Genomic DNA, 9,422 nt, shown 5'->3' with positions numbered 1-9,422 from the left:
AGAACTTGCAGGGAGCTAAAAACAAAGATAGGTGCTGAGGATTCAGATAGAGGGAAGGTATGGCCAGCCAAGGTAGGAAACAGCTTCTGAGAAAGTGAAATATCACAGATGAAGGATATTCAATAAGTCTTGGTGCAAATTTCTCTTCATGGAGGTGAGAAGGCAGTGATATTAAATTAAGGTACTAGAAAGAGAAAATCTGCCAGCCAAGAATTATTTATTTGGTAAAACTGTCCTTCAAATATGATGGTGAGTTTAACATATTCACAGATAAAGAGAAAATAATAAAGTTCATAAATTAGAAAACAGCTTTGTAGGAAACTCTACAAGGAGTTATGCAGCCAGAACAGAAAAGAGAAGAGAGATGCTTGTAGGAGAGTATAGAGTTTAAGCATATCAGAAAGGCTAACCAAAAGGGTAAAAAGATGAAGAAAAATAAGGTGTGATATATGAAGGTCAAAGGATAAAAGTGTGAAGTAAGTAATGCATTTATAGTAATAACATTGAATATTAATGGATTAAACTCCCCGATCAAAATACATAGACTGTCAGAATGGATAAGAAAACCTGACCATCCATTTGCTGACTGCAGGAGACACAAGGCAGCAGAAAGTGAAAGGGTGGTAAAAGATATTTCATGCAAATAGTAACCAAATGAGTGCAGGGTTAGTTATAATGGTGTGAGACAAAACAGACTTTAAATGCAAAAATGTTACAAGCCACAAAGTACATTATATAGTAATAAAAGAGACAATCCACCAGGAATGAGTAACAGTCATAAATATCTATGCACCTAACCAGGATGTCCCAAAATACATAAGGCAAACTCTGACAAAACTGAAACATTAATAGTTGAAGATATCAGCATATCACTCACATCAATAGATAGAAGAGTTAGACAAAAGATAAACAAGAAAACAGAGAAACTGAATAATAGGATAAATGTGCTGGACCTGACAGACATATGCAGAATGTTGTACCCCAAATCAGCAGGTTATATATTCTCGAGTGCTAGTGGATCTTTCCCCACGTTGACCACATGTTGGACCATAACACAGCTCTCAATAAATTTTAGAAGTTTGGAATTATACACAGCACCTTCTCTGATCAAAATGGAATGAAGCTGAAAATAATAGGTGGTAAAGGGGAAATTTTGCAAATATGTGGAGGCTAAAGAACAAACAATCAACTGGTCAAAGAAAAAATTGCAAGAGAAATTAGTAGGTATCTTGAAACAACTGAAGACGAGAACACAACTTATAAAAACTTATAGGATACAGCAAAGACTGCTGAGAGGGAAATTTATGGCCCTAAATGCCTATTGTGAAAAAGAAGAAAAAGCTAAAATCAAAGACTTAATCTCACATCTGTTGGAACTAGAAAAAGAAGAGCAAACTATTTCCAAAGAAAGCAGAAAGACAGAAATAACAAACCTAAGAGCAGAAATAAATGCAATTGAGAACAAAATAAATGGAGAAAATTTTGAAAAGCCAAAAGCTGATTCTTTGAGAAGATCAATAAAATTGACAATCCCTTAGCAAGACCAACAAAGAAAAAAAGATAGAAGATGCAAATAAATAAAATTAGGAATGAAAGGAAGAAAGATATGACTGACCCCACAGAAATAAAAAGGATCATAAGAGGATATTATGAGAAACAGTATGTGAACACATGAGACAAACTAGGTGAAATGGACAAGTTACTAGAAATACACAAACAACCTACGTTGACTCTACAAGAAATATAGGAACTCAACAAACCAATTACAATAAAAAGATTGAATCATGCATTAAAAACTTCCAACAAAGATAAATGCAGGACTGGATGGCATCAGAGGTAACTTCTAACAAACATTTCAAGAAGATTCAAAAGAGAAGCTGATGTGGTTCAAGCAATTGGGGTCCTGTTTACCATATGGGAGGAACAGGGTTCAATTCCCAGGGCCTCTGGTGAAGGCAAGGTGGCCTGTGAGGTGAACTGACTTACATGGTGAGCTGGCCTGCACGGCAAGATAGCTTACCCTGGAGTGCTGGCCTGTGCAGGAGTGTGGAGAGCTGGTATACCAAGATGACACAACAAAAAGAGACACAGAGGAGAGAGAATAAGAGACACAGGAGACCAGGGATTTGAGTTGGCGCAAGAGATTGAGCACCTCTTTCCCACTCTGGAAGTTCCCAGATTTGGTTCCCAGTTCCACCTAAAGAGAAGACAGCAGCCTCAGAAGAACACACAGTAAATGAACACAGAGATCAGACAGCAAGTGCAAAACAATGGAAGGGGGGTGGATAAATAAATAAATCTTTAGAAAAAAATGAATAAATACCAATTCTGCTTAAACTCTTTCAATAAGTTGAAAAAGAGGAAAAATTAACCAGCACATTTTATGATGCCAACATCACTATTACCAAAGCCAGATAAAGATACTACAAGAAAAAAAACACTACAGACCAAACATTCTAATAAACATAGATGTGAAAATTCTCAACACAATACTTGCAAATTGAACCCAACAGCATATTAAAAGAATTATACACCATGATCAATGGTTTTTATTCCTGATGTACAAAAGAGTTTAAACATAAGAAAATCAATTAACATAATATACCATATTAACAAATTGAAGAAAACACACGATCATCTTGATTGATGTTGAAAGGACATTTGACAAAATCCAGCTTTATTGATAAAAAACACTTCAAAATATAGATATAGAAAGAAAGTTCCTCAATATAATAAAGGGTATATATGAAAATCCCACAGTCAGTATTGTACTCAATTGAGAGAAGTTGAAAGCTTTCACTCTCAGATCAGGAACAAGACAAGGATGCCAAATGTCATCACTGTTATTCAACATTGTGCTAAAAGTTCTAGCTGAGCAATTAGGCAAGAAAAAGAAACACAAGGAAAAGAGGAAGCAAAGCTCTCACTATTCGTAGATGACATGATCCTATATGCACAAAATTCTGAAATAACTACAACAAAGCTATTAGAGCTAATAAATGTGTTCAGCAAATGGCAGAATACAAGATCAACCTCAAACTTCAGTAGGGTTTCTATACTCTATTAATGAGCAAGCTGAGGAGCAAATGAAAAAGAAAATCCATGTACAAGAGCAACAAAAAGGCTCAACTTTCTAGGAATAAATTAAACTAGGAATGGGTAAGGATCTGAATTCAGAAAACACTAAAACACTTCTAAAAGAAATCAAAGAACATCTAAGCAAAAGGAAGGGCATCATTTGTTCATGGATTGGAAGACTAAATATTGTTAAGATGTCCATTCTACCCAATTGATTTATAGATTCACTGTAATCCCAATCAAAATTCTAACAGATTTTTCATTGTAGAAATTGAAAAAAACAGTTACCAAATTTTTTGGAAGGGAAAAGTGATCACAAATAGTCAAAAAAATTCCTAAGAAAGAAGATTAAGTTCAGAATATTCACACTTTTTGACTTTGAAGTGTTTTGTACAGCTACAGTGTTCAAAACAGCATGGTATTGTCATAAAGATAACATATGGAATAAGATTGAAATTTCAGAAATAGATCCTCACCTCTACAGTCAACCACTTTTTGATAAGCCTACCAAGCCCACTTTTCTGGGACAGAACAATTTCTTTAACACATGGTGCTGGAAGAACTGGATATCCATAACCAAAGGAACAAAAGAAGTCCACTAACTCACTCTCTATACAAGAATTAATTCAAAATTGGTCAAAGAACTAAATATAGAAGCCAAAACCATAAATCTAGAAGATAATGTAGGGCAAAATCTACAAGGCCTTATAGTATGTGAGGGTCTCTTAAATCTTATGCCCAAAGCATAAGCAACAAAAGCAAAAATATATAAATGGAACCTCCCCAAAACTAAACACTTCTGAACTTCAAATGATTTTGTGAAGAGAGTAAAAAGGCAGCCTACTCAACGGAAGAAAATATTTGGAAATCACAAATCTCACAAGAGTTTGATATCCATGATATATAAAGAGATCCTACAATTCAATAATAAAAAGACAAATGACCCAATTAAAAATGGGCAAAAGACCTGAATAGACATTTTCCAAAGAAAAATACAAATGGAATAAAAACAAATGAAAAATGTTCAACATCATTGGCTATTACAGAAAAGCAAATCAAAGCTACGATGAGATATCATTTCACAACTACTAGATGGTCACTATTAAAAAAAAAAAAGACAAGTGTTGGTGAGGATATTGAGAGATAGGCATATTTATTAACTGTTAGTAGGAATGTAAAATGGTACAGCCAGTGTAGAAGTCTGCCTTTTTGTTCCTAAGTAAGAAAGAGAGATTTACAATGTACCTGGCAATGCCACTACTAGATATATACCCAGAAGAACTGAGAGCAGTGACACAAACAGGCGTCTGAACATTGATGTTCACAGTGACATTATTCACAATTGCCAAAAGATGGAAACAACCCAGGTGTCCATCAACTGGTGAATGGATCCACTGTGGTGTGCACACATGATGGAATATTTTTCAGCTGTAAGAAGAAATTAAGTCATGCAGCATATGGCAACATGGATGAACCTAGAGGACATTATGTTGAGTGAAGCAAGCCAGGAAAAAAAGGACAAATATTGTATGATTTTACTATTATGAATTGAATATATTGAGCAAACTCATGGAGTTAATAGCTAGACCATAAATCACTAGAGAATAGAATGTGGTTAAAGAATGGAAATCTAAGGTTTAATCTGTGCAGAATTGGTAAAAAGTTGTTTGTAAACGTTTGTAAGTGAATAGAAACAGTGAAAGCATATCATGGAATTTGTAATTTGTAGTGCTGAAATTTGGGTAGGATAGTGGTTTAATTTTTTCTTTCTGAGTAATGACAGTGCTCTAATATTGATTGAGGGGATGAATACACAACTCTGTGATCACACCAAAGGCCACTGACTGTACTAGATAAATTATATGGTTTATGAAAAACATAATAGGGTGGGCTGCAAGAAAATACAACAAATGTAAGGTATGGACTATACTTGGTTGTAATTCTTTGGTGATGCTGTTTCATAATTTGTTACAAATGTTTCACCAAAATACAAGGTATTTGTGGTGCATTGATGTATAGGAGCCCTGTATGAAATTATGCATGTTTACATTGTAAGTTCACAACTTTTACTACATATTTTTTATTTATGTATGTTCATGCATGAATGATATACTTCAATAAATAGTTTTCAAAATGAAAAAACTGAAAATACAAAATACAAAAAACAACAACAAATCAATGTTAAATCAACACCCTCTATACGTGAGACTGCACTAATTAACACAGTATTTATCCATGGAAAATCATAAAACTTTGTGTCAGTATAGAATTGCAAAATGTATTTATTCATTGAACAAATTATTATAAAGCAATATAAGTCAGTGTTTTAGGATCTGAAACAGTTATGTTGAACTTACTTGCAAAGAAAATACTGTATGAATTATAAAAGAAAAATAATATATTATGAACTTACTATATTTGTTATAGATTGAGCACTTGATGATATGATTGAAACATCTTTTTCCTAACTCTCATTAAAATTGTTTGAAATAAGGTAAGAATTGCAGAATATAATGTACTCAAATTCAATATAAAGTGTAATGGGTCATATATAAATGTGTGTATGTGTGTATCCACAAAAGAGGGAGTCATCTGATAATATGTGACTGATAGATGATAAATAAAAAATCACAAAATGGGATCAGATATATAGTGAAATTTGGTAAGCAATATTGAACAATATTGAATAGTTCAAACACATATATTTCACTTGAATCAGTAAGTATGGAAAAATTTTCCCAAGGGTAAACAGGCAAAAATAACTCCCCAGAAACAGAAAACACTAAGGAATATACACCCTGCTTAAATGGAAGCATTTTTAATTAATTGGTCTATGAAGATTTACTGAGATGGTTAAGAAAAGTAACAAAATAATCAAGGGAATATATTTGAGCTTGGAGTGTAGAGAGCAGGAGGACATATGACTCCCATTCTTATAACAAGGTCAAATACTGGAGGAACTGCAAATTGATGAAATTGTTGTAAAAGCATGCAAAAATTAAGGTTGTAGTACAATCAACTAACTTCTAAATCTAGATGGAGACAAGTGCCTGTAGAGAGAAACAGGAACCAAATTGTTTATCTGTGGCAGAAACTACCCTTAAGCATTATATAAAGGTGTAAAAAATCCAGTCTTCAGATAGAGAATCTTAATAAATTGCTAAATGCTGCTTGTGGCCTCCAGGGGAGTGTGCAACCTCTATGGGTCCCAGAGACAGGAGAATTTGACTCTTTTCCTTAGGTTTCCTGCAGGAAGCCCATCAGCTTCTCACAAATACAATCAGGGAGAATCCTGAGCAAGCATCCTCCCTGGTGCTAGCTAGGGGAGGTGAACAGTAGCCCCTTTGACACTCTGCTCAGAACTTTTCCCCTAAGTCCTCTTTGGAATAAAACTAAACCTTCAAGGAAAGACCACAATAATGCAGTAAAGGGCAGCTGCTTTTGGAATGGAATTACCATGAAGTTATGTCCTAGCCCATCTCCCCTATCTCTATTTTGGGGCAAAGCCTCAGACATAAGGGAGAAGAACCATGAAATTGTAGCCTAAAGGCCCTGGTGGAAATCCAGGAACAGAGGGGAGAAACTGTACCCCTGAGAAGGGGCAGGAACACTTGTTAGGCCACAAGCCAGAAATCCAAGTTCATATTACCTACCTAACACCAGCTTAACTAGAAGATCAGAACACAATTCCTTTTCCTGCCTCCTGCTCCCCATATCATGCTAACAAATATGGAATGAACATAAAGAGTAGAATACACAGCAGAGGTACAAAAGACAGATTCTCTTTGGATGCAGTACAAAGGCAAGGGGCAAAGACAAGCAGCAAGACCCAAGCCAAGATGGTTTAGATGTTCAGGAAAAAAACCTTCTGGTTAATTAGACCACAAAATAAGCAAGTATCCCTAAAGAAATAAGAAATCTTCGATGACTGAGGGTGACCATAGAAACAATGAACTACAAATATAATCCAAACCTGGTTAGATTAGTGCAGACAGAAGGAAAGGCATGTTCGACCTGGAGTATAATTTAAAAGTATTACCTCACTCTCAAATGTTTTAAACAATAACGTATTCTTTGAACAAAAAGTAACTAGACATACTAAAAGGGAAGATATATCAACCAAATAAAGAAAGTAAACTTCAGAACTGGAATCTGGTGTGACAGTAATATTCAAACTATCAGACAAGGAAAAATAATATGTAAATAACCACGATTAATATAAAAAGACTAGTAGTAGAAGTAGATAGCATGTGCAGTTTTATAGATAATTTCAGCAGAAAGAAAGAAACTATAAAAAAGATTAAAGGGAAATGCTAGAAATAAAAGAAAAGAGAAAAAATAGTAACAGTGATAAAGAGTGCTTTTCACAGGACACACTAGTAGACTAAGCACAAAAGATTCAGTGAACTTGAAGCTAGGTTAGTAGACCTATCTGCCCCTAATCCAATACCACATGGATCAGTCTGGCTTTCTCCAATTTTTTATCTCCAACCTCCAATTCCAGAAGTGAGAAACCTGGTTCCTTCCATCTATCATCCTTTTTTTTTTTCCCCCTCACATCCTTTGTATGCATAGAATTGTTTTAGAATTCTTAACCTGTAACTCTGTGGAAATGAACTTTACCACCTAGAATACGCATACTTATGTGATGTTCTTTTTTTTTCTCCTAAGCCCACTCTTTTTTTTTCCAAATTCTACTCAATTTATTCATTTTTTTAAAAAAATATTACATTCAAAAAATATGAGGCCCCCATTCACCCCCACGGCCCCACCCCACCACTCCCCCCACAGTAACACTCTCCCCCATCATCATGACACATCCATTGCATCTGGTGAGTACATCTCTGGGCATCGCTGCACCCCATGGCCTGTGGTCCACACCATAGCCCACACGTTCCCATATTCCATCTAGTGGCCCATGGGAGGACATTCAATGTCCAGCAATTGTCCCTGGAGCACCACCCAGGACAACTCCAAGTCCTGAAAATGCCTCCATCTCTCATCTCTTCCTCCCATTCCCCGCACCTAGCAGCCACCATGGCCACTTTTTCCAAACTAATGCCACATTTTTTCGATTATTAACCACAATAGTTCATGAATAGGACATCAATAAGTCCACTCTAATCCTTACTGTATTCCTCCTTCCTGTGGACCTTGGCTTGGCTGTGTCCATTCCACATCTGTGTCAAGAGGGGGTTTAGATTCCATATGGATACTGGATGCAATTCTTCTGCTTTCAGTTGTAGGCACTCTAGGATCCATGGTGTGGTGGTTGACCTTCTTCAACTCCATGTTAGCTGACTGGGGTAAGTCTAATAAATCAGAGTGTAGGAGTTGAAGTCTGTTGAGGCTCAGAGCCTGGCTATCATATGGTCAGTCCAGAGATTCACATCCCCTAGATATATCTTAAACCACAGCACCAACTACAATTCCAGTAAAGTAGCATGAAAGACTTGTGAAAAGAGATCACATCTGAGTCCAGCACCATCATGCAGAAACACCAGCTCCAAAGAAGGACCAACTGACATGGTAGTGAACCCCATCTGCCATGACCATAGAACCTGTGGGTCTCTTCACCCTCAAAAGGACCAATACCTGGGGTTGTATCTACTTTGTCTGTCTCTGAGACTCTTCTCAGGTGTTCGTAAGGGCAATCCTTCTGACAACCTCCAGACTCTTTTTTAGAGACTCATAGCCATATAAACTCATTTGTCCTTTCCACTTCCCCCTTACTTTAGGTCAAACAGCATTTTTAACTCCTGTTATTATATGTAGACAGGGATATTCTGCTGGTCCGCATTGAACCTTTAATTCAAGGTCATTTTCTAGTTATGTCATCAGCTGGTACTTCGTAGTGATCCCTCGGTGCCAGGGAGGCTCATGCCCAGATGTCATATCCCACGCTGGAAGGAAGGCATTGCATTTACATGCTGAGTTTGGCTTCCAGACTGGCCACATTTGAGTAACACGGAGGCTGTCAGGAGGGAACTCTTAGGCACAGTGCTGCTCTAGGCCTTGTTCTTATTTCAGGTATATAGGTTCACAAGCATAGTTATTAGTATCAGGGGCTCACTGTTGGATGCTCATTCCTTCCTGATCCTTACCCTTGCACCTGGGGGACTGCTGCTGCTCCCCTAGGGACCACGACAGAGCCCCCCCCCCAGCCCGGAACCCAGTACTCCCCCAGCTGTTGTTTTTAATTGTTTCCACTATGAGTATATCCAAACATTTCATTGCACCCTGGACACATGCCTGTATAACTCCCTGTCAACCATATATCGCCTGTCAATAACATCCCACACCAGTATTCCTCCACTGCCATTGTTGAACCACTCTGTGATCCA

This window comes from Dasypus novemcinctus, chromosome 12, assembly GCF_030445035.2.
Source record: "Dasypus novemcinctus isolate mDasNov1 chromosome 12, mDasNov1.1.hap2, whole genome shotgun sequence".
NCBI classification, from domain to species: domain Eukaryota; kingdom Metazoa; phylum Chordata; class Mammalia; order Cingulata; family Dasypodidae; genus Dasypus; species Dasypus novemcinctus.
Note: the sequence above shows the minus strand (reverse complement) of the source record.